Source organism: Schistocerca gregaria, chromosome 5, assembly GCF_023897955.1.
Source record: "Schistocerca gregaria isolate iqSchGreg1 chromosome 5, iqSchGreg1.2, whole genome shotgun sequence".
NCBI classification, from domain to species: domain Eukaryota; kingdom Metazoa; phylum Arthropoda; class Insecta; order Orthoptera; family Acrididae; genus Schistocerca; species Schistocerca gregaria.
The window spans coordinates 598,624,613-598,651,050 of NC_064924.1; positions in this window are offsets into that span (position 1 = coordinate 598,624,613).

Consider the following 26,438-nt stretch of genomic DNA (forward strand, 5'->3'; position numbering starts at 1 on the left):
TGAAAAACAGCTGCTGTCAATATTAATCAAATAAGTGAAAGGGATGAGAGCCTCTTTGGTTCATGTCAACGTAAGTTTCAGTCATATTCTTAATGTTGACAACTGCCATTTTTCCTCATCACTTCAGGTCGCAGTTGCATATTATGGAAAATGTAATAAACAGTGAAATCGATGGAGAACATAAAGGTATTTCAAAAATGGTGTAAAATATATTAGACCTCAACCTCAGTTGGGCATTCAAATAAATCTAATGGTGACAAGTAAAATTTTGGGTCTTAGGGGAACTCGAATCCGAATTCCCTGTGTTCGAAGCGCGGTGTCCGTTCTTTCGGACATTATTATGTACTTGGTATCTGTTCATTTGCACACACCCGAAAGAACATATTGCATATATAATAATAATAAATGCGCCTTCAGGCGCCCTTCAGTGCAAATGCACACTACGTCTGCATTCTTGCAGGAATCAAGAGGAGCTGAGAACAATGAGGATAAGGGACAATGGAAGCTATATGTGTAATGTGTGAGCGTGAAATGTTAAGATATGTGGGTTGAAAGGAAACATGCTCAGATAGCCAGAGTGCTTAAGGTGAACACTCGTGTAAAGCAGGAAATACAGGTTCGAGTACCAGTCCAGCACAAATTTTCAGTTTTCGCCACTGGATTTATTTCAATATCTGATTGTGGCTGAGGTCTGAGAGTCTCTCACTTCATGAATGTGTATATATGTACTGAGTCAAACAATGGTGTCTGATCTTTCGGACAAATCCAGAAGAACAGACAGCACATATATAATAATAATAACAATAATAATAATAATAAATGCAACCTGACGGGCCACGTGGGATTAGCCGAGCGGTCTAGGGCGCTACAGTCATAGACTGTGCGGCTGGTCCGGGGGAGGTTCGAGTCCTCCCTCGGCTTTGGGTGTGTGTGTGTGTTTGTCCTTAGAATAATTAAGGTTAAGTAGTGTGTAAGCTTAGGGACCGATGATCTTAGCAGTTAAGTCCCATAAGATTTCACACACTTTTTTTTCCACACAACCTGACGGTGAAAAACTATATCTGTTGTGCGGATGCACACTAACAAGGAAGCCCTTGAGTGCGCAGTCGCAAAACACCAACGATGTTTACGACGTTCGACGCGCCTCGTATTGTTTACCACAGAACCATAATAGTGGCTGTTAATGGCAACAGGGTGTGGGACGGGAGGCATGCAGTGGTGAGCACAGCATTAGACTACTGAGCGCAGTTGAACTGCTTAGTCGACGAGTAACTCACAACCGTGCTACAATTGCCAGTGGTGTTGATACAAACACAGCAATGGCAACGACAAAAATAACAAATATTGCATTACTTCTACAGCGACAGTTACTGAAATAGACATTTCGTCAGAAAGGAACCATAAGGATTTTGCAGGATGAGAAAGAAGTGGTAGACGAAACATCGGCGTTTCTGCAATATGAGCCAGTGGAATGTGTGGTGTCGTATACGCTGGACTATGCGGACAATGTAGATGAGTAGTACATTGGTGACTATGGAAACAACAAGTGAAAGTATGTAATATTTCTGCCTTAGTCAGTCATCATATTAGGCCCCAAGAAGCTGTTTCCAGAGCAGTGGAGATGCAAGAAGTATATAGATGACGAAATGTGATGTGAGGTACCTCTGACAGATGTTAGATTCGCTACTATTCCTTTAAGAAAGACCGCCTGCATAATGCTATTGCTCTGTGATTGGCTGTTGTGTTCGGGCCAAGGCCGCAAAACGTTAAAGTATAGTTATTATTATTAGTTAAACTACTCATTGGAATGACTTTACTTTTTAATATAAATATCTCTCAACAGCTGGCTACCAGTTAGTTATTTTAGAATTACTAAAAACAATTTAAATCAAAAACAAAAGACTGACGAAATTGCAGACAAATCACTTCGGAAGCGTTCGGGTCACGCCTTTTCTGGCATGGCGCGCGAAGTGTTTCGGGCTGGTCGTCACTCTGGATTAGGCAGTCGAGATGTAAGTCGTCTTGTCTGTGGCAGGATGTGTTTGCCAGTATTCAGTGTTGAAAGATTCACTCCGGTAGTTATGAGGCAGAGACACGTGCCACAAATAGTGTAAAGATGCGTTTTCGTAAACAATGTGTTCTGTATCAGAAGGTGTTGTATTAAGATCATGTAGTGTTCTTGTGTGGCTTTATTAAAATACGCGAGTGGCATCGCAAAGAAGTGATACATTATTTCAGAACAGAAACTCGCTAAAAGTCAGTTTCACCCTCAAGATACAGAACCTACGACCTGCGGGCTGTTTTCTGCTCTGTGGACTTCAACTTGAAGACAGCAGGTTAGTGAACTATAACAGAGCCTTCGTATTCCACACAGTGCAGTGGAAACAACTAGGCGCCTCATGTCTACTGCATGCACAGAACAAATGTGCTCAGTGACACATCATCTGCAGCAACGCAGAGGAGGTAAAGGAGGATGATCGTTATTAACACCAACAATCAATTCATTCTTCCATTCTTGCCGTAAGTGATTCTGAAACAGATGCCGAGCCATGTAGCTCATCATACTTATCGGACAGGGAGCCACAAATCCCTTCTCCAGTGAAACTTGTACAGGACAATCATTGACCAAGGAGCAGGTACTACACATAATTACGTACATGGAAGATCACCCTCATTACAGCAAAAAAACAATTTTGAGCAGATTTAGAATAAGTCTGCAGCAATATTACCGTGTCGTGCATATGGAAAACTACACATATTCAAAGGAGGACAAGGGGCATTTGTTACAAAGACTGGTGTTTGTGCGTTTCGAGGATACGATTTACAGGATGTGCATGATATTGACGTACCATGTTATCCACATCAAACTGCTCGAAACGTAGATTAAAAGGATTTAGAATGAAGCAGTGGATGGTTGCACAGCTTGAAACAGTGTTACGTAACTGGAATACATAAGATAACGAAATTTCAAACGAAGTGCCAACTTGACGATGCACAGCAAACTGCGGAATCGGCTCGAAAACCTATAGATGAGATAGTACGGAATTTGTTTTCAGCTCCTATCAAACGGGATATGAAGAGGAAAAGCATATGAAAGGAACAATGGAAATCACAGGTTCCAAAAAAATTGCATCAATATCAACTGACATCATTGCCTTAACGAATTCGTATACAATTATGACGACTGTTAATCATGTTGTTCAGTTGGCTGGGAAGTTGTTTATTGCGATATGAGAAGTTAGAGTTGTTCTCCTCCTACGATTCTGTCTCGTGTGCGTTATCTTGGAACGGAACTAGCGAATATTTTCGTCGTAACAAGCAAGAGACGGAAAATGGGCACAAGAGATCTACAGCACTGGTATAAATACTGTTTATGGTCAACAGCTGCCCGTGCCTATAAAATATTTTATCACACTATCTGCAGCTATGCTTTATAGGACAACCAGTTTCACGATAAACTCCATAACAGTCTGTTTCGCACTCGGCTGCATGACATAACATTCCATCATTCTAATCACCCCGTCACACCAATATTGTTCTATATGAATTTTTTAAGAGTGGATACCCAGCTGAGCGTCCTGCCCGGTTTGTAATTCTCAAGGAGTTCATTTTAATTCGGCGTTCACGGTGAAAGCTATTGTTTTGTTGTGAACATTTCTTGAAAGTCAACGATGCTCATTTTGTGAAATATAAAACGTACATCTCATACAAAGTTGATCTCAGCGGCCATTTTCTGTTGTCCTCCTGATGGAATGGTGAGTCATTAGCAGCTAATATTTTCCCTCTCATAACTGTGAACGCAATGCTTTCAAAAGAGCGTTACTAAAGATTGAACTTGCGACCTCGCAACTCAAGGGATTCCTTGTAGTTCCAAACTCTGGCGGAAGTCAGGTGAAGCTGTCTACAGTGAGGATTGGCAGTAATAAGCTACATGTGGAGTTTGCGGCAAGCAGAGGATTTGGACTGGATGGGAAGTGTGCTCTGACAGCCGAAGCAGTGAAAATGACCACTCACGTAAACTGGGAAATCCAGGTTCGAGTCTCAGACTGGCACAAATCATAACTTATCGCCATTGGATTTATTTCAGTCGCTGAAAGAACAGACACCACACATATGGTAACCATTTTTTTTAAATTAATGAGACTTTGATTCTAGATCAAATAGAATCCTGGAATAATGGTGTGGGGAGCCTTGGATATATTAATAGGACTGAATGCTCAGCACTATGTGCTAACAACGGTAAAGCCTTTTGTCCTACCATTCGTAATCGTGAAACTGAAAGACTTGCTGCAAAAGGATAAGGCATGACACAATACTGCAGTTCACTCCACAAAAGTATTTAGAAATGGATTGGCCTATCCAACGTGTTTGGATGGTGTGGTGAAAGCTGCCTGTTCAACTGCGGTTTCATTTTTTGTTGGCCATATTTTGATAATCCTAAATCTCGACATTTATCTTTGCAATTTTTATGTGTTTCTGCTATGGTGAACATCGATTGATCAAAATAAGTTCTTTAAGCAATCTCTTCGCATGTTGACTAAGTGATTTTGCATCTTCGATAGGTCGGTTTTACTATGAGCTTAAGGGAAGCATTCGCGGTTCTGAAACCACGAAATGGTCCTGGTTCTAGTGTCCGGTCACCATTCAGTTCTGTTCTGTTTTGTTTACAGCTTCGATTCTGCATGGAGTTCTGTCTGGTTTGAGATGACGTCTGGGTTTTTATGTGGCGGTTCAAGCTGCTTGGCAATTCCTACAATGACGAAGAAAGTGTGCGAGATCTTTTTAGTTACTTACCATGGTGAATACTAGGTGAATGTATAGCTTATTTTTGGCGTACACTCTAAATTTCGGTACAATTTGTTGGCGAGTATTCCACATTCAGACTTGCAGTACTCTGCGTGGTGCAATGGAACTCCATAAGTTGCTCACGTTTTGTTACATGCAACTTGATCATAGAAGCAAACATTGCCTTTACAGTTCGTTGTGCTGTAGGTTCAAAATTATCATCTTAACCTGAATTAATAAAAAGTTATTACCTTGTTTTAGTTTGTGTATTGTTAACATATTACTCTGATTACATTTTCTGAGATTTTCGATTGTGCTAGCTACTGACGTGTGCTTGTAATGACATTCTTCTCTGAATTATATGTGTCCAAAAAACTACCATCTCATTGCTACTTTACATTGTACAGCGACTCACAGCCACGCGGTCATATTGCTACCTCTCGTTGACTCCGACTGTGCTATGCAAATAATCCGATGGATCAGAAAGAATTAATTGTACATGTCTATAACTGCAAACCACTAACAATAAGCATCATATCTTTGGTTGAAATCATGTTTCAGATGGTGAAAAGAAGGTCGTAAGCTGCAGTTGTGGCCATACTACAGTTTTTAAAGGTACTGCTGAATCATCTAACATATTAGTCCCATTTATTGTTGCGAACATGAAAGCGAGGTGTTCGTTAACTGTGATGTTAGGTGGAAATTGTATTGGGAACTTGTTTTCTGATCTTAATATTTCAACAAGGTGTTTATTCTTCCAAAGTTAGAGCCTATGTGCACTTATCTTAGGGAACATCATCTCTAGTGCGTTGGACTATAAGCCAAAAGCAAACACATTATTAAAATGTTTGTCATTTTCTTAGTGAATCCTTATTTATTATGTAATCTTTGAACAGCAGGAAGACAAAATTGATGTTTTGTTGCGATTATATTATTCAAGCATGTTTTTCCATGACTATTCAGTTAAATATTGAAGTAGTCAGATTGCATTTCCAGTTGTCGTCTAGTCTTTAATGCTTCATATTTACTGAATAGCACAATAATCCAGGGCTTCACTGTCAGTGCTCACGGAAGTAGTTCAGTTTTTACCACACATACAAGTTAGCTGTTACGCTTACCCTCTGAGGATGTTTTGAGAGAGCATGTACATGAAAATTAATCAATTTCGTTCAAATTCGATGGCAATGTTTCGTTTTTTCTGTCAGAAAGATCTTGCAAGGTGTTTCTTGAAATTCTCTGATAGCAACCAACTTGACAGGACACTTTGACCTTTTATGTTCAATCCCATTTGTCTAAGCCTTACAAGTTTCGTTTATGCTCTCCAAATTTTTCTTCTTGTGATTTACTTTTTGTTTTACAACTATAATTTTTATTTAATTACAGTGTTCAGTCTTTTACAAAAGTTTTGCCCTCATGTTATTACGACTTGTGATGAGAGCATATAACTTTACATTCACTCACTTGTTTTGCAGGACTTATTGGACATCAATTAACTGTATACTTTGGGGATCTTAATGGAAACTGAATGACATGTTTTCAAAGTAATTAACAATAATGACATTTTGGATGATATTATCCCTGTTGTTTAGTGTTACCAATTTTTTATTATTTAATATGATACTCTTGGAAGAGTATTCAGTCAAACTAGGTGAAAATAACAGTCTTATATTTTCATTTGTACGTCAAATATGAAAACTTTATGGTTACACTGTGAAGTTCTCATGAAACACTGTGGGGCAGAACTGATTTTCATATGTGGTTTAAATGAGGAGTGCAGGATGTTAGTGACCAATTTCCGAAAACGTTCTGTGAATTCAAGTAACATACTGTAGAGAATTAATGTGAAATTTTGGTATTTGGGGAGCAACCAAAAAATTTTATTCAAGTTTAAATATAACGTGGTAACTTATCTGTTATTTGATAGTACATGGAGGCTGAGTGCTGAATGAGTGGCAGATTACTGTCAGGTCATTACACAGAGAAATAATGAAACTGTTTGACTGAATTTTTCGTATTATGTTGATAGTTATTTTGAAGTGTATTGAAGTAGTAATTTTGTCCGTTAAGATCTACTTCTTCTTTCAATGTTGACTTCTATTTTTCATTCACATATTTTTATATTTGGGATCAATATTGTCAAGTCAATATATTTTTTTATTGTAATTATATCTTGACAACTGAATAAAATTGTGGAATTGTTATTGAGTTTGCTGAACTTGGTGATTTACATCTTTAGATATGTGTCGAATTCTTGTGGTTTTTTACAGAAGTTCATTATACTATGAGAGAGCTAGTGGTGCAGTTTTGTTTGATGATTCATTTTTTGTAATTTGAAAGGAAGAGCTGACAAACATTTACCCCTCTGCATAGATATTTTGTTGATTTGTGATACAGAGTTGAGTGAGAATGTATTTTCAGATGATGAAACGGTATTAAGTAGATTGAACACTTCAAGAGAAATTTAGTCTTCCCCCCTTGTATGGATACAGTGGTGAGTTATATTATAGAGTGTAGTGAGGAGGCATTGTTGGATGATAAAAGGGTGCTAAATAGATTCAACAAACTGCAATTCATCTCATTCATTAATTTATGAAAAATCCTTATCTGCAACTTATAAAAGGTGGTAAAACTAATCTTGCGCACTGTTGCTTATACTGAGGAAGAGTTAAGGCTATTAGGACTTTAGTGATAATTCACATAATATTCTATCTAGTGAATACTTTCTGTTTTTTATTAATTATTTTATTTCTGAGAAGATGTTTTATTAAATTCTGGTTATTTTTCATGTCATATTTACTTTCATTGAATTTCTAATTTTGTACCTGTTAGATGTTAATGATCAGAGAGTTTGGATAGTAATATTCTTTGTCTCTCTAATCAGTGCATTGTAGAGAGTTGTTTGAGTTCTGGTGGAAGATGTTTTATCTTTGGATACAAGTTGAATTTGGAAAAGTTTTTGTTGGATTCGTAAAGTGAGGTGTCCCTCTATGTTTCTGTTTAGTCTTTGGTTATTTTATTATTCACTGTATGCTGGATAAGCTTATAGTTAATGAAAGAAGGCAAGAAGTGGTTATTTTGGGAAAGTCAAGACAGAGGTGAGAAGTTTAGAATGATGGAACAGTTTGATTCTGGCGACCTGTATATTGTTGCTACTCAAGTAGATGAAGGGGACTCTCATAGCAATTTAATTAGCACAACAGTATGTGATGTTAGTGTTTTGGCTCAAAAACTCAGCAAACAATGGACCAAATCAGCCTGATGTGGTTCAGCCATCTGAGTCCACTTGTAGTTGTGATCTTATGGCAAGTCGTTCTTCTGCTGCTTATCCAACTCAAGTTCAGCAACATGGTGTTACCACGCAAAGGTCCCGAGTTCGGGTCTCGGTCTGGCACACAGTTTTAACCTGCCAGGAAGTTTCAACATGGTGTTAATTTACTTCCAGTATTTGCTATTGATTAAGACTACTTCAGTAGATTTTTGGAACATTTAGGAAGGATAGAGACAAACACAAAAGGACTTTATGAGAAGATAGAAGCAAGTGTAAAGGATGGAAATTGATTAATACAGAATTGGGTAAGATATCAGAAATAATAATAAAGGCTAGTGCAAGGGAGCAGAAGGAGGGCACAGAAAAACTGAGGGCTCAGGTTAAAATTATTTCGAGAGAAGGACAGGCGAGTGTTGGTGTGTTAACACACAAACACAAAATGTAGCATGGAAGTTTGACTCCATAGAGGAAGAAGTTGCAGAGAAATGTGATGTTCTTAATACACAGTTACGAGAAAAGTTTCCATCCAAATTTGAGGAGAGTATTTTCAATGTTAAAATAAAACTCCCACTGTTGAGAAAGGTCAGATTAAAGTTCTAAATGTTGTAAGTGGCTAGAATAAGTAGTTGCAAATTGATTTTCAGGCCTTAAGGGAGGAATAGTGTATAGTTATTACTCAGGTTCCACACCACATTCAAAATCATACTACGAGGGTAATTCAAAAATAAATGATCCAGAGGCATAATTACACAAACCAGTACCTATATGTTAGAAATACTGGCCTTGGCTGTTGACACACTTTTCCCACTGTGCCACAAGACAGTGAATGGCTGTCATAAAATTCCCGGGGCTTAGATGTTAACCAGTTCCCCACATACAGCTGGACGTCGTCGTCCGAGGCGATTCGCTTGCCGCTCAGACACTTTTTAAGAGGACCAAAAATCGCGTAATTACAGGGAGAGAGGTCCAGACTGTATGTACGGTAGCCGAGAACCTCCCATTTGAATTTCTGCGTGAGTGCTGCGACTGTGTTGGCCGTATGAGGCTTTGCTTTGTCAAGGAGCAGAATGATTCCACATGTGTTATTGCCTTGTCGTTTTGATTTGATCGCTTGAGGAAGGGTGGTCAAGGTTTGAGAGTGGCGTTGAGCATTCACTGTTGTCCCATGCTGCAGAAAGTGTTCAGAAGAGGGCCATCTTGGTCAAATAACAACGTCAGCATAACCTTCCCTGCACTCGTGTGTATGGCCTTGGCTTCAAAATGGTTCAAATGGCTCTAAGCACTATGGGACCTAACATCTGAGGTCATCAGTCCCCTAGACTTAGAACTACTTAAACCTAACCAACCTAAGGACATCACACACATCCATCCCTGAGGCAGGATTCGAACCTGCGACCATAGCGAGGTTCCATACTGAAGCGCCTGTAACCTCTCGGCCACAGCGGCTGGCGTCTTAGCTTCTTTTGGTGGTGGTGACCCTGGATGCTTCCATTGAACACCTTGTCGTTTTACTTCTAGTTCGAAGTGATGACACCATGACTCATATCCAGCCACCACTCATGCCAGGAACGCATTCCCTACCTAAGCATATCGCTGCAGATTACCAAGACACTGGACCATTCAAGACGCTTCCTGGCGTGGTCGAAGACTGCAGGGCACCCACTTCGCACACACTTTGCTCATTGGCAGTCGTTCCTTCATGATAGAGTGAACACTTCCGATGCTCAATCCGACCACAATGGCTATGGGTTTCTCTGTCACTCGGCGGTCCTGGCTAATGAGTGCATCCACCAATTGGATGATATCATCAGTAGTGCACTATGGTGCTACAGACTGTGGCTAACAACACCCGTCCTTCCCTGAAGCGCTTGTTCCACGCCTAGACCCTAGCAAGTGACACGCATTTGTCGATGAATGTCCGTTCCTCCTACTCCTTCCGCTGTCAGAAAACGAACAACACCTCTTTGTCCTTCTGTTGACGCCTCCATGCTGCTGCTTGCAATCCGACTGGCAACGTTGGATGATTGATGCATGTGCTGCTACCTCTGTAAAGTCACATGACGTGCATGCATGCCCTCTAGCGACGGGCTGTGAACTTCCACGCTCTGGTCGGAACCACACCACGTTACACACGCCACGATATTACCCCGTCACCGATTTGCACGTTCCATACTCCTGCTCGTTTCTTTTTGAACGTCCCATATACATTATTACAAAGTTTAAAAAAGATTTTTGAGAAGTTGAAGATTCATGTAAAGTAGGAAAGGTCGGAAAATGAGGAAAAGATTGAAGAAACATTTTAGAATGTGTGATGACTTGCAACTTCTGCTGCACATATAGTTGTTAATGTTGAACAGAGATCCACTTGTACTGTATCTGTAGCTGTTACTGAAATCAACGAGGTGAGATCATTGCTGAGATTTAGGTACTGACAGATTGAGATTAATAGGAGAAGAAAAGAATTTAGGACAGGGTTAAACCAGAGGGTTTCTAAGATTGTGGATAAGTCTGGTGAGCATTTCACTGAAGGTCATTTTTGTAGTAGGGGTAATGTACCTGCTGATGCTGTACATTCTGGCCATAATGATGAGTCAGAATCTATGCCTCAGAGCAACAAAAGGGTTATTTTTCACAGCCATGGTCATTTCAATTGTGAGAATGTAAATCATGAAGGCATGTCTAATTTTCAATACAATCACTTCTTATTATTTGAAATTTTTGAGTGTTGAGAAATAAATCAGATAGAATTATCCTCATAGTTGGTTAAGCAATCTGATTTTTCCCTTCCCCCAGCTTTGCCTGCTGGTCATAAGACTTAAATTGTATGTGGTTATTTGGAAAATGAACCTGCACACGCAAACATAAGCTAGAGGTTGAAGAACGTAAGAGTTTTGACACTTTCTTTGTCTGAATTTTGGTCTGAAGCAGTACAGGGCAAAGTCAAGCATGGTATCTTGATGATGCAAAATTTCAGTCACTATGTCGTAGCAATGCTACATGATTCTTTGATTGTATGTTATGAGTATTAAAAAATCGATTTCTCTACCATCCTTATAGTCCTGCTGAGTCAGTTAACATTTGTCCTGAGAAATTCTCTTTACAGTTGTATCTTCTTACTGGTAGGTGTAATGATGATTTCAAAATTGGAATAAGATAGCAGTTAGGACCACTGTTGAGGTAGGAAAGATAATCAGTTCTCATATCCTGATCTGAGTCAGCAAAGGAGTCGAATTTTTTATCAAGAAAACTTTAATTTGTGTCATAATAGGTATAGATTTTCCTTTTAAATGATTAGCACTTCATAAGAGTGAAGGTGTAGGTTCAAGGCGTAAGGTGAAAGGGTAAGTTACAACAAGGGTTACCATGACTTTATCAGTAATTGACCATGTGACCACAAATATGGATGGGGAAATTTGTGATGTAGCCGTAAAATATCTCGGACTATCAGACCATCTCTATCAAGTAACAACAGTAAAGTCAGGCATCGAATAATTCCCTAAACTATGAGCATACAAATGACATCCATCAGAAATCAAAATAAAAGATTTTTCAAAAGAACTAGAAAAACAAAGCTAGAATACTGCTAAGGGAGGGGGATAAAGTAATAAATGATCCACAGCACTTGGCAAACTATGTAAAAGAGCATTTTCAAGTATTGCAGAAAAGTTGCAGCAAAAATTCCCCAAAACAAATATAACACCTTAAATAATGTTGTACTAAATACAATGTCAGTTCCATCCACAGAGAATGACGTTAGTACAACAATTCAAAACCTAAAAAATAAAAAGTCAGGAGGCTTAGATGAAGTACTAATGTGTGTACAGAAACAATGCATAGAGATTATACAAGGCCGCTAAACAAAATAAATTAATCCTTCATATCAGGGACATTTCCAGAGCAGTTAAAACAGGCAAGAGTTCTACCTTTTCTTAAGAAAGGTAACAATATAGTGGACATGCTAAGTCACGATACACACAATAAAAAGATTCACACAATTAAAGCTTTCAGCCGTTACGGAATACGTGAGCAGTAATGCAGAAGACATAGAAAATTACCAGCCCATTTCCCTACTGTCAACATTCTTCAAAATAATAGAAGTAATTATGAAAGACAGGTTAATGAATTACCTGAATTAATACAATCTTTTAAGCAAACACAGTTTGGTTTGCAAAGTGGCAAAAATATGGAGTCAGCCATAGTAGAATTCACAAAAGTAGTACTTGATGCTCTTGATAAAGATGAGTGTGTCACAGGCATATTTTTGGATCTTTCGAAGGCGTCGGATAGAGTCGACCACACGATTCTATTAACTCAATTAGAAGTATTGGGAATAAGAGGGGTATCTAACGACTGGTTTCCATCATACCTAACAGTCAGGTTGCAAAGAGTAGAGATAAAACATACTTCAAATAAATTTAAACATTTAGTAAAACACTTATCAGAACCAAAAGACATTAATGTAGGTGTTCTGCAAGGTAGCATATTAGGACCAATGACTTTCCCAGTAGTGTTACTCATGGTTAAAAAATCCTCTTCACTGATGACAGCAATATTATGGTCACTGAGAAAACAGGAGAACTCCTTGCCGAGAAAGCAAATGAAACTCTCAAGGAAGTTTATGATTGATCAATACGTAATGCAGTGACATTGAACATAAAGAAAACTAATGCCATTTTCAATTTGAAGAGGACAAATTACAATGTTAAATTAAATGTAGATGGCACCTCTATAGACTGTCTATCAAATGCAAAATTCCTTGGAATGAATATTGATTCTCAGTTGAAGTGGTGTGACCACACAAAGGTACTTAGAAATAGAATGTCATCAACATGTTTTCCCTTAGAATCCTATCATCAGTGCCAGCCAAAGTGGCCGAGTGGTTCTAGGCACTTCAGTCTGGAACCGTGTGACTGCTACGGTCACAGGTTCGAATCTTGCCTTGGGCATAGATGTGTGTGATGTCCTTAGGTTAGTTAGGTTTAAGCAGTTCTAAGTTCTAGGGGGCTGATGACCTGACCTGAGATGTTAAGTCCCATAGTGCTCAGAGCCATTTGAACCATTTGAACCTATCATCAGTGTGTAACATGCAGTGTCTTTTAGTTACATATTATTCATATGTACACTCAATTATTAGCTATGGAATCCTTTTTTGGGGAACAAATGCACAAAATATGAACACAACATTCAAACTCCAAGAAAGAATAGTAACCAAAAATACTAGTCGAGCTCATTGTGAAGATCTGTTCAGAAAACTGGGGATTTTAACTGCTCCATGTGAATACATTTACAGGTCAGTTGTACACATCAAAAATAACATTGGTAACTACAGAACAAACAACTCTGTCCATGATCATGCAACAAGGAATACACTGAACATACATTTACCAAGAAAAAATAAACATAAAACTCAAAACAGCATTTTCTACCAAGGAATAAAACTGTACAATAAATTACCAAAACAGGGTAAAGAAATTGCCAAAATACACTTATTTAAAAAGGTAGATAAAAAGTACCTGTTATGCAATACATTTTATATCTTGAAGGATTACTTAGCTAAACCAGAGTAGAGGTTTGATAAGAAAATGTTATACAAATAAATAATAATGATAATGATTATAAAATATCCAACATTCCACATAATATTTTCACTTTATGTTTTTTTTCCTTCTTTTTTGCTTTCTAGAAGACCTTCCCCCAAGCTATGCATAACACAACACTAACACCTCTTCTTCTTTCTGAGCTCAACATCTCACTCATTATGGAGGGATGCTGACTCAGTTTTTCAGGATAGTAGATGGGAAGTTGAGGTATAGAAAATGGACCAGAGATCACCAGTGTGTATGTGCATATGCATGTGTGTGTGTGCGTGTGCGTGTGCATGTGAGTGTGCATGTGCGTGTGTGTGCATGTAATGAGTGAAGTGATATGAAAGGGTGTGTATAGTGTATGCAGTGACTGATAGTGAGATATGAGTGAACAATGTGGCGTTACATTATTTAATAAGTTATTTGTAAGAAAAGTATTCTATACCAGTAGCAATTTAATGATTGTCCCTCACTAGAAGTCTGTAAATATATGTGTATAGGAATTAGCTTATTTTAAATTGATCTAAATTTGTAAATACTTCGACATGTCCTATATCCTTGTAAAAAGAGATCTATGGATGAATAAAGCTACTACTGCTGCTACTACTACTACTACTGGAAAGAGTGTAGAGGTGAAGAGATAAGTAGATATTGAATTTTTTGTCAAGGTAATAGATTTTCTGCGAGTTTTGCTTTGTGCTGAGTTTGACTATTGAAGCAAGTTTAGAGGCTGATCTTTGGTTGAGACATCAAACAGTGATGGACTTGGATTTTGGTGAAGTGACTCTGAATTATACAGATGCTATGTTGAAGTTTAGCTTTAATGAATGAGTAGTTAGGAAGGAGAATTGAAACCATTGTCTTAAATTTGTCATCAGCTCTGAGTTCACTTTTGACTCGATGCCTGTTGTGAGTGAAACAATAACAGATAATAATTTTTTATTAGTGGTTTTTAAAAATGGAATATCTGGTTGGCATTTGAATCTTGGCAAACAAGTAGAATTTTTGTAACAGAAACTGATAGACCATTGACATTAAATAACCCTTTGCAATAACTTCATGATTTTAGAGTCCTGCCTCTCACTGACTATCTTTATTCCTGCTTCTGGAAAATAGTGTTTCATCCTTCATCTAGAAAATTCACAGCATTTTTGTGTTATGGCTCTTAACATAAATTTTCCAAGTTCACGAATGTTGTGTTATCGTTGAATCGATTTTACTATGAGTTTAAAATATTCTTTTAAACCACTGACCTTTGGTATTTGTCCTCATTAACTCATTTAGCACAATGAAATCTTACATCTATATATGGAAATCTTGTTTCTAAAAACCATAATGTACACAATGCGTGTAGATCACATTTGCACAAGATAATCTATGTGATATTCTCAAAGGCTGGTTTAATCTTTAAATTTTACATAGTGTATGTGTGTAGGATGTTGAATGTATTTCATTTACAATTAAACTGACTCATAAATGTGAATGATTTCTACAGCTATTTTTATGTCATAAAGTAAAACGTTGTTCAGCATATCTATCTAATAAATAAAATAACTATTTTCTTTTAATGATAGGTACTCATCTGGAGTATTTCCTCTTCTAAATAGTCAGATTTAATTCATGCATTCTTATAATTTTTCATTATCATGTAAGTCACTATTAAATCCATTGACTCCACAGATATAAGACACACATAGCCTAACTTTTGCAACAACGGAGTTGAAAATTTTGTAATGGTATTAGTCAATAGTGTACTAAATCCATGAAAATTCAAAATTGGAGACTTAGAATCGTATAGTATCAAGCCTGCAGGCTAGGTGATAGTGTTATCCGCACTTACTGCACTTCAAAGTCATTTTAATTAAGTTTCCGTTATTAAATAACATTTATATTTTGAAGTGTGTCAGGATATCATGGACCAGTTTACAATGTTCTCTGGTGATCTCCACCAGAGCACATTGACAATCTCTTCCATTTAAGAATAAGACTGTGTTGAGAGTTATTTTATGTTTTCTGTTATATTTCCTGCTCACTTTATTTTGCTTTTTGTAAACTGTGACATGTATTTTTCTAATATTTTTCATGTTGCTACTATAATCAACTACAACTGATTTAAATAAGCTGATTGAGCAATCTTTTTACATGATCATTGAGGCATTATGCTTCTTTGAGAGATCAGTTATGTCATTTGTCAGATTTGAAAGCATGAGAAGGTCCTCATGTTACTATTGCTGCAAGTTTCTTCAAAGTATCTACAAGGATGAAAAAAATAGATGAGTCTTTTCAGTTACTTGCCATGGAGAAGATTAGGCAAATAGATAGGTTGTGACTGCGTTGTATAATTTGGCATAGTTAACTTGTGATTATTCCATGTTCAGACATGTAAGCAATATAATTCTATGTGGTTAAATGGGACTTCATATGTTGCTTTCCTTTGTTACATGGAAAATGATGAGAGGAGTGAACATTATCTTTCCAATTAGTAATGCTGTAAACCTGAACTTATCATCCCACCCTGAATTAGGAAATATTCATTGCTTTGTTTAAAGTTGGATATTGGGGACATATTACTCTGATTCACTTTGTGAGATTTATCTTTCTGTTTGCCACTGTGAGAATCCATGTGGGCTTCTAATTCAACTGCATTATTTTGCTAGCAATATATTTGCATTAACACCATTTTGCTCTAAATTATTTTTGTTCAGTGACATGCATCCACACCGCTATATTTCTGCCACTTATTAATTCCAACTGTACCATGTAACTACTCAGACATGTCAGTAACAATTAACTGTGTTCAGACTGTGGTTTATGAGCTACTAACAATAAGTTCGATTTATTTGTATGAAAATAGGTTGCAGATTCTGAAACGTAGGCTGTCCACTTTTGATGAGGATGAGCTCTATTTGTTAAATGTACTGTGGAGTCATCTGGCTTATTAGTGAGATATATTGTATAATAAATGAAAGCGAAGGGGTTGTTAACTGGGTTCTGGGGTAACTCATATTCAGAAAAGAAAGTAGTCATTGCTCAGAAACTTGCTGTAAGAATAACATGTGGTACTACCAATGATCATGTTGTAGAGCTCTGAAATTTGTCCAGTGATGCAGAATCAGTGACAAACAACAAGGTTAAATTGGAAAACAAACTGAAAAAGTTCCTCGTTTAAGAATTTTTATCTTTTTCATTTTTAAACGGTGGTGGTTACGAATTACTAACAAACGTATTTTTTTAAAAAATAAAGCCATTGTAAACAGTCAGTTTGTGGTCTTATATTCATACAAATGTGTTATGTGAATGTAAAACGACTCATTTGATATCACTGCAATCCATCATACAAATGATCCTTTGAACATGAAACTAATCAACTAACGAATCCTCACTTTTGATGCAAATTGTATTGTGAACTTCAGTTCTGATTTTGATGTTCCAAAAATGTTATTTTAATTATTCTTCAAATTGACAAGTCAATGATTAGCTACATATCTAAAGGACATCCTCATCTGCATTACTTGGAGCTGCAAAAGGAAACAGATTATCTAATTTTTGATCAGTTTCTTAGTGAACCCATATTTAACAGTAGGTATGCCTAATTCATTTTTCATTGCTCTTAGATTAAATAAATGTGTGTGTCTCTGAACATAAAGTTAAATATTAGTGGTCAGATTGCGTTTCCAGTGGTTTTGTGGGGCTGAAGATTCACTCCCATTGCATAATAATACAGGGCTTTACTTTCACTGCTCATGGGACTACACACACACACACATACACACCTTTAGTGTGAAGACATGTTTCTTTGAAGCATACAGGCAGCATTATTCATGAACTGACTAAGATGGCAATAAATCTCTCAATATCACATTTTGAGGTTATTTGACTCAGTGGCATAACGCTTACGAGAATGTGCTTGTGTCTCTGTGGGCGTTACACTTGATAGTTATGTGAGTAATTGACATCAGTTCCAATTTTATAGGAAGTTTAGTAGTTAAATATCCTTTATGTGATGAACACAATCTCAATGATAAATATTGGACTGTTTTCCATTCCACAACACTTTTCATTTCCATTACTTATGTTCATGTGACTATAAATACTGCAAGACAATTTTGACACAGAGTACAAAAAAATTAACAAGCTGGAATGGATTAAGAACTGAGGAAATAAATAAATGAGCTAAAAAATGTTGAACTGCTTTTTCAAAGGCATACTTTTTTGATAAATTTTCTGATATCTATGTATTGTCACATTCTACCTCCACTCGCCCACATCATTTTACCTTCTGTCATATCCTCTTCTGTGGAATGTCTCCAAGAATTCTTCGCATATAATGCAATGCCAAGGCACCACAGTGTATCTGAGAAAATCACACAATAAGAGTCAAATATGAATCGCACTCTTTAATATATTCATACTTAGTGGGAACAATGAACTAGGCAATCTCACAAAATTCTGTAATCGTCGATGACTAAAGAACAGAAAAGTGGCAGTAACTATTTCTCCCAATGGCGTGTGGCGCTAATCGACAGAATGTTGTTTTTCTTTCGTAACTGTCTGTTGTGTTGGACTCTCAGTCGGTTCATACTGCTCCTGTATCAGTACAACCATATAGGAGCTCACTAGCTCAGCTACCTGAAAATGAAAGAAATCCACATTATTACAAACACGTATAGTGAACACCATGAAATTGTTAGGTACCCCCATTTGATTACAGTCTCTTTCACATGTTAAGATGCAAATGGGAAATGGTCTGCAATGTCGCTCCAACATTACTTGAGGACCTGTAAAATAGTTTGTGTTTCCAATTTATTCCATTTTTAGATAGTCCATGACAGAGAACAAATATTCGTTTTCTCAGTTTCGTATCAGGTTTGAATTTCTTACAGAATTAAAATGTGGGTGCTTCATGTGAACACTGCTGTTTCCAGTTATGACTGAAAAGATAGGAAACTTCAACTAAAACATGGTTCAAGTGGCTTTGAGCACTATGGGACTTAAAATCTGAGGTCATCAGTCCCCTAGAACTTAGAACTACTTAAACCTAACTAACCTAAGGACACCACACACATCCATGCTCGACACAGGATTCGAACCTGCGACCGTAGCGGTCGCCCGGTTCCAGACTGAAGCGCCTAGATCCATTCGGCCATGGCGGCCGGCCAAACTTCAACTCAAATAATGCTTTACTTTCAGAATGCGGAAACATCAAAGTATAAACATCATTATTCGATTACTTGATAACTTGAATCACACTGTAGATTGCGAGGGCTTGTTCGTGTGAGAAGACAGACATACATCAGTTCACTCACTGATCTAATCATGCCAATCATCACCATTGTAGCCCTTCATTATGAGCTGCAGTTACTCCCATTTGACTAAATAATGCACTCTGTATATATAGCTGTAATAAAGGAAAGTAGGCCTAATCTAATATGTAGATATTGAGCGTTCGTATTATAACTTAGCCGGCCGGAGTGGCCGTGCGGTTCTGGGCGCTACAGTCTGGAGCCGAGCGACCACTATGGTCGCAGGTTCGAAACTTGCCTCGGACATGGATGTGTGTGATGTCCTTAGATTAGTTAGGTTTAATTAGTTCTAAGCTCTAGGCGACTGATGTCCTCAGAAGTTAAGTCGCATAGTGCTCAGAGCCATTTGAACCATTTTTTATCACAACTTAAAACAAGGAATTGGCTGTTTTTGTCATCAGTCTTCAGACTGGTTTGACGTGAACCATCGCTAATTCCCCTTCTGTGCCAACTTCTTCACCTCAGAGAAGCACTTGCAACCTAAGTCATTAATAATTTTCTGAATGTATTGCAATCTCTGTTTTCTCTACATCTCCATCTAGTACCATGGAATTTATTCCCTGATGTCTTAACAGATGCCCTACCATCATCTCCCTTCTCATTTTCAGTGTGTTCCATATAGTCCTTTCCTTGCCGATTTTTCAGAGAACGTCCTCATTCCTTACATTATCAGGCCACCTAATTTCCAGCATTCTTCTGTAGCTCCACATCTTAAATACTTCGATTCTCATCTGATCCGGTTTCCCAAAATCCATGTTTCACTACAATACAATTCTGGGCTTTAGGTGTACATTCTCACATATATGATAGGAATACTAGTAATGCAGTGGAATTAGTAGACACGAAAACGGTCAGTAAAAAGGTAAACTGTTTTGTAGTGCAGCCCACAATGAGCTTCCAAATAAACGAGGAACCAAGTGGACTGAAGAAAGAGAAACAGCTCATGAAGAGAGAATGAGAGACATATGGATTATGAGGAAAACGAGTCTGTGTGATCCAGTAGAGCTCATACGCAAGTAATAGCTATTGTTGTCATCTGAGTGAACCAGTGCATATATAGATGTTAACATTATTTTCAGACACTCATCCACAGAGGTGACTTGCAAATAGGTAATAAAAAAAGTTACGTTATTTACACACTTTTCTACATTGTAAAATTATTTTTGCACTAAATAACACTTACGAAATTTCTGACATGTTTGTTATTATCGTTATTATATTATGACACAAATGTGTGACCATGACCGTTTTGCTTAAGGTATTATTTTTGGAGTGTCCTCTCACTCATACTGTTCCACATATTCTTTGGCAGAAAGTTTACATTTTAGTGTAGAGTGTAATTCACAGCTGATCTTTACCTCCTGTGTCATGCGAATGATCATCTTCATTTTTCATAGTACAGTACTATTAATCAATCTGTTGGTCTGCATATGTAGGTGCAAACGTCCATATTTCTAAATTTTGTAATTATGGGTGTAATTATAAGCTGTTTCATAATAAATAGCACAGTGCCTAATTTACAGCAAACGTTCTCTTTATTTTGTCTCCATTGGAGCTTATATACATAAAGGTGTGTGTGTGTGTGTGTGTGTGTGTGTGTGTGTGTGTGTGTGTGTGTGTGTGTGTGTGTGTGTGTTCAACATCTCCTCCTAAACCACTGGTGCGATGTCAACGAAACTTTATATACAAAACGTAGAGTGGAAAGAAGCACTGTGTAGTAAGAAACACATAGCTCTCATTGGGTGGAGATGACCAGACAGAGGGCAGGAGGGGAGAGCAGGAGGAGGAGATGGACGGAGAGATGGGGGAGGAGGAGATAGACAGAGGGGGAGAAAGAGGACAGGGAGAAGAGGAGAAGGAGTAGGTAGAGGGATATTGAGAGTGGAGGAGATGCACAAAGAGAGAAGTAGGGGGTGGAGGTGGTGGATAGAGACAGGGGGATGTGACGGTACGTCACACAAATATTGACATTTTTATCGGTTGTATACCGTAGCTAACGTATTTTATGAATATAAATAGCATAAAATATACAGTTAATGTTCTTGAACCAACTGATATGCAGCGATAATTTAAGAGTGGCATCTTTATTTAAGGTCTATGAAAATAAAAAAGGATCGATAGAGACGCGATTGTACGGCCGAGGAGGAAAGACGTATTTTATGGTACACACACTGTTTTGTTTCACGATACGGAAGGCAGCAATTCAGCGGCTACACATATTTTATGTAAGTTATTCGGCATTGTGCTAAAATAGAGTAATTATTGTTATCACAAAATGAATTTCTTTGTAATAGTTGTCACCTCAAATGCTCGCAGAGGCTAATTATTTTTTATAAGCATTTTTACAGTAGAATGAGATTAACACTCTGCAGCGCAGTGTGCGCTGATATGAAACTTCCTGGCAGATTAAAACTGTGTGCCCGACCGAGACTCGAACCCGGGACCTTTGCCTTTGGCGGGCAAGTGCTCTACCATCTGAGCTACCGAAGCACGACTCACGCCCAGTACTCACTTGTGAGTGAGGAGCGCTTCTGTAAAGTTTGGAAGGTAGGAGACGGATACTGGCACAAGTAAAGCTGTGAGTACTGGGCGTGAGTCGTGCTTCGGTAGCTCAGATGGTAGAGCACTTGCCCGCGAAAGGCAAAGGTCCCGGGTTCGAGTCTCGGTCGGGCACGCAGTTTTAATCTGCCAGGAAGTTTCATTTTCACAGTAATTTGTGCTGCGAGAAGCTCATCTTCCGATGCAGCCTCTGGTCGGCCATTACGCGCAGATGTATTAATTGATTTTTCAAAGCGTTAATAGTAACTGTAAATACGAGAGATTTCGTTGTAAGAACCTTTTTAAATTGAGACAGATAATTAATTTACGTTAAAGTAAATTTTTAAAGTATACAGATTCCATGAGCTCAGTAAGTTTTATCTTGGTCGCTCCACGACAACAATCGAAATTCTCTCGAGCCTTGCTTTGCAATTAATAAATAGAAGTTAACAAAATTACATTCAATTTAGTTAACGTCAATTATATTTTAGTCATCACGTTCAAAAGCTAAAGTTGGTACATGAATGGCAACGGGCCCTTCAAGAACCCGTTTCATATTTACTTATGCACGTAAGTAAACGTGATAAGAAAAGATAATATCCCTAAGAGAAAGACTCATGCTCTAACAAAAGAAAAATTCATAATGATAAATTAAATATATATATATATATATATATATATATATATATATATATATATATATATAATTTTTTATATATGAGATAACAAGTGGCACCGATGCAACAGAGAGTAGATGGGAAAAGAGGTGGAGTAGGAGGTGGAGAGAGTTGAGGAAGGTGGAGATGAACAGAGAGAAGTGGGGGTGAAAAAGGTGGATAGACAGAGGGTGGAGGAGGATAGGAAAAGAGAAAAGAGGAGGTGGTGATGGCTAGAGAGAGTGGAGGGAGGAGGAGATGGGAAGAGGGCTGGAGGAGGAGGTAGATAGAAACAGGTGGGAACAGGAGATAGAGACAAGGGGGAGCAGGAGATGCGTACAATACATGTAACATTTACAGGGTGTTTCAAAAATGACCGGTATATTTGAAACGGCAATAAAAACTAAACGAGCAGCGATAGAAATACACTGTTTGTTGCAATATGCTAGGGACAACAGTACATTTTCAGGCGGACAAACTTTCGAAATTACAGTAGTTACAATTTTCAACTACAGATGGCGCTGCAAGTGATGTGAAAGATGTAGAAGACAACGCAGTCTGTGGGTGCCCTATTCTGTACGTCGTCTTTCTGCTGTAAGCGTGTGCTGTTCACAACGTGCAAGTGTGCTGTGGACAACATGATTTATTCCTTAGAACAGAGGATTTTTCTGGTGTTGGAATTCCACTGCCTAGAACACAGTGTTGTTGCAACAAGACGAAGTTTTCAACGGAGGTTTAATGTAACCAAAGGACCGAAAAGCGATACAATAGAGGATCTGTTTGAAAAATTTCAACAGACTGGGAACGTGAGGGATGAATGTGCTGGAAAGGTAGGGTGACTGCGTACGGCAACCACAGAGGGCAATGCACAGCTAGTGTAGCAGGTGATCCAACAGCGGCCTCGGGTTTCCGTTCGCCGTGTTGCAGCTGCGGTCCAAATGACGCCAACGTCCACGTATCGTCTCATGCGCCAGAGTTTACACCTCTATCCATACAAAATTCAAACGCGGCAACCCCTCAGCGCCGCTACCATTGCTGCACGAGAGACATTCGCTAACGATATAGTGCACAGGATTGATGACGGCGATATGCATGTGGGCGCCATTTGGTTTACTGACGAAGCTTATTTTTACCTGGACGGCTTCGTCAATAAACAGAACTGGCTCATATGGGGAACCGAAAAGCCCCATGTTGCAGTCCCATCGTCCCTGCATCCTCAAAAGGTAGTGGTCTGGGCCGCCAATTCTTCCAAAGGGATCATTGGCCCATTTTTCAGATCCGAAACGATTACTGCATCACGCTATCTGGACATTTTTCGTGAATTTGTGGCGGTACAAACTGCCTTAGACGACACTGCGAACACCTCGTGGTTTATGCAAGATGGTGCCCGGCCACATCGCACGGCCGACGTCTTTAATTTCCTGAATGAATATTTCGATGATCGTGTGATTGCTTTAGGCTTTCCGAAACATACAGGAGGCGGCGTGGATTGGCCTCCCTATTCGCCAGGTATGAACCCCTGTGACCTCTTTCTGTGGGGTCATTTGAAAGACCAGGTGTACCGCCAGAATCCAGAAACAATTGAACAGCTGAAGCAGTACATCTCATCTGCATGTGAAACCATTCCGCCAGACACGTTGTCAAAGGTTTCGGGTAATTTCATTCAGAGACTACGCCATATTATTGCTACGCATGGTGGATATGTAGAAAATATCGTACTATAGAGTTTCCCAGACCGCAGCGCCATCTGTTGTTGACAATTGTAACTACTGTAATTTCGAAAGTTTGTCCGCCTGAAAATGTACTGTTGTCCCTAGCATATTGCAACAAACAGTGTATTTCTATCGCTGCTCGTTTAGTTTTTATTGCCGTTTCAAATATACCGGTCATTTTTGAAACACCCTGTATGTAAGCAGGTGAAGCTGTGTGTAAAAGTATCGATGTCCAGTTCTGTCTATTATAATTCCAAAAAATATTTACTGATGTAACTTTTACTAGCCTTGTTTAATGGAAAAATACTTGCGGGCTTCATTTTCTTTTTTACAGAACAATGTGAGAATTGCCTTTTAATTTATGATTGAATCAGTCAGTATATTGATGAAGTGCAGGAAGGAAAGAAATCGATTTCTCTTAACGCCTGCCATTTGGTACAACATACCATCTATGTGAAGTATACTACATAAAGCCAGAGTGCAAAGGCTGCAGTCCCTAAAAGACACGGCGAACCAACCTTGTCTGACAGCTCGCCCATCGCTCACAGTTACTGGAGACAGCACGTGTCTGCAGTTGATAAATCTCACCCAGAGGCGACCCACATGTGCTCGTCAGGTCTGTGATAAGGTTTCATCATCGTGCAGTGACCGCACACCTTTTGGACGCAGTTCTGTAACGTTGCAATGATGCATTGTCTTGCTGGAGTTACAGATCGTGAAGTGTATGCTGTAAGCGAATGTACATGATCGGACAATACGTGACTTTTTTTATTCACTGGTAATGTGGTCGTGTTTGACATACTAGCCACTATATTACACCCAATGTAAATATACCCTTCACGAGATGCCTCCTCCGTCTGCTTGAATGGGTCTGGTGCTGGCAAGTTGAGTGCGTCTCTGTGCATGATAATCGATGTTCTCGTCTCCCACTATCGACCTGCCACGACGTGTACCTTAATTTTCTAGTCTAGGTTACTGTTTTACATACTTCTAATATCCAGTGGCACGAATCACAAGAAGATGGTCAGATACACTGATGTACCACGTATTGCCCATCCACCACACGACTCACACCAACGGTCACTACAAGGTTCAAGGTCTGCCCTGCTACGTGAAACATCAAACACTCCGTTTGAAATTGTCTCCTATTATTCATGTGTGTTCATACTGGTCTGGTCTCGACCAACATTTCAGTATATTTCTCGCAATCATGCATTCTTTCATCTCAAAGATTAATATAACTTCTGTTGTAAGGCATTTCTATTTCTCACTAATTCCCACAGAATCATATCATTGACGTGAAACATAAGATTCTCAACAAGACCATATAGTAGCTTCTGTGACACTAATATATGTCTGTGGTGGTAAATATAAGAGTGAATGATTTAATACAAATGTAACTTTGCTGCGTGAGATTTGATTCCACACGCTGGTGTGATCACATTGTACGATTCAGTCCACAACTTTAGTTCATGTGAGCTAAAAGCATCCTGGAGCTACAAGAAACAGCCTTTGGTGTCGTGCTGCTCCTCCACCAAATTAAAGCAGTGACAAGTAGCCATTGTTTGCGGGCAGTGGGATTCACCAGTTCAGCTCCGCAGGGTAGCTAAAGCAGTGTTTTATACAGCTTAGTGGTAAACCCGAGAAGGGTTACTAAACTTATGTCAAGTGACAATCAGTGGGTTAGCGGCGATTACTTTTTCCACCGCGGCTGCAGAACTTATAGAGTGCTGTGAGTAAATATCGCTTTGTGTCATCTGTTTCCGGCGCTGTTTCTGTTGTGGTTGGCAGAAGAGTCAACCCCTTGGTACTAAAGGAGGCCGAAATGCACGTTGACCCTGGACGAGCTGACCAAGGGCATCCAGTAAGGCCTGCGTCTGCTGATTCAGTAAGCGATAAAATTCGGACAGTACATCTGGAGATTGTGGCGAAGCCATTACACAAGTAAATCAGGGCAATATCGATAACAACGCGGTTGTGCCTCGTCGCCAATGTTGTGGTTGGCAAGAGAGCCAACACCATGTTACTAGAGAAGGCCAAAAGGCACGCGTTTTAGCTCACGCAGGCTGGCGTGAAGTCTGGAACAGGACAAGGAAATTATTAGAAACAACGGACGTAGCTGGTGGAATACTTAACTTTAATCCATTAATGACAAACGTTGCTCTTGACGGTACAAGAATCACAATATCAATAGTAACTGAATATGGCGCCTTGCTAGATAGTAGCAAATGACGTAGCTGAGGGCTATGCTAAACTATCTTCTCGGCAGTTGAGAACGTAAGTAGGCAGTGAACCATCGCTAGAAAAGTCGGCTGTACAACTGGGGGCGAGTGCTAGGAAATCTCTCTAGACCTGCCGTGAGGGTGCGCTCGGTCTGCAATCACTGATAGTGGCGACACGCGGGTCCGACGTATACTACCGGAGCGCGGCCGATTTAAAGGGCTACCACCTAGCAAGTGTGGTGTCTGGCGGTGACACCACATTCCTTCCCCGCAAATCGGCGTACGGTTGTGGCATAAGGCTTCCGCCCACCGTGGGGAGTACCCCATCTTGACGTATGCGACGAGGTGGGGAGCATAGCAACAGGCGAG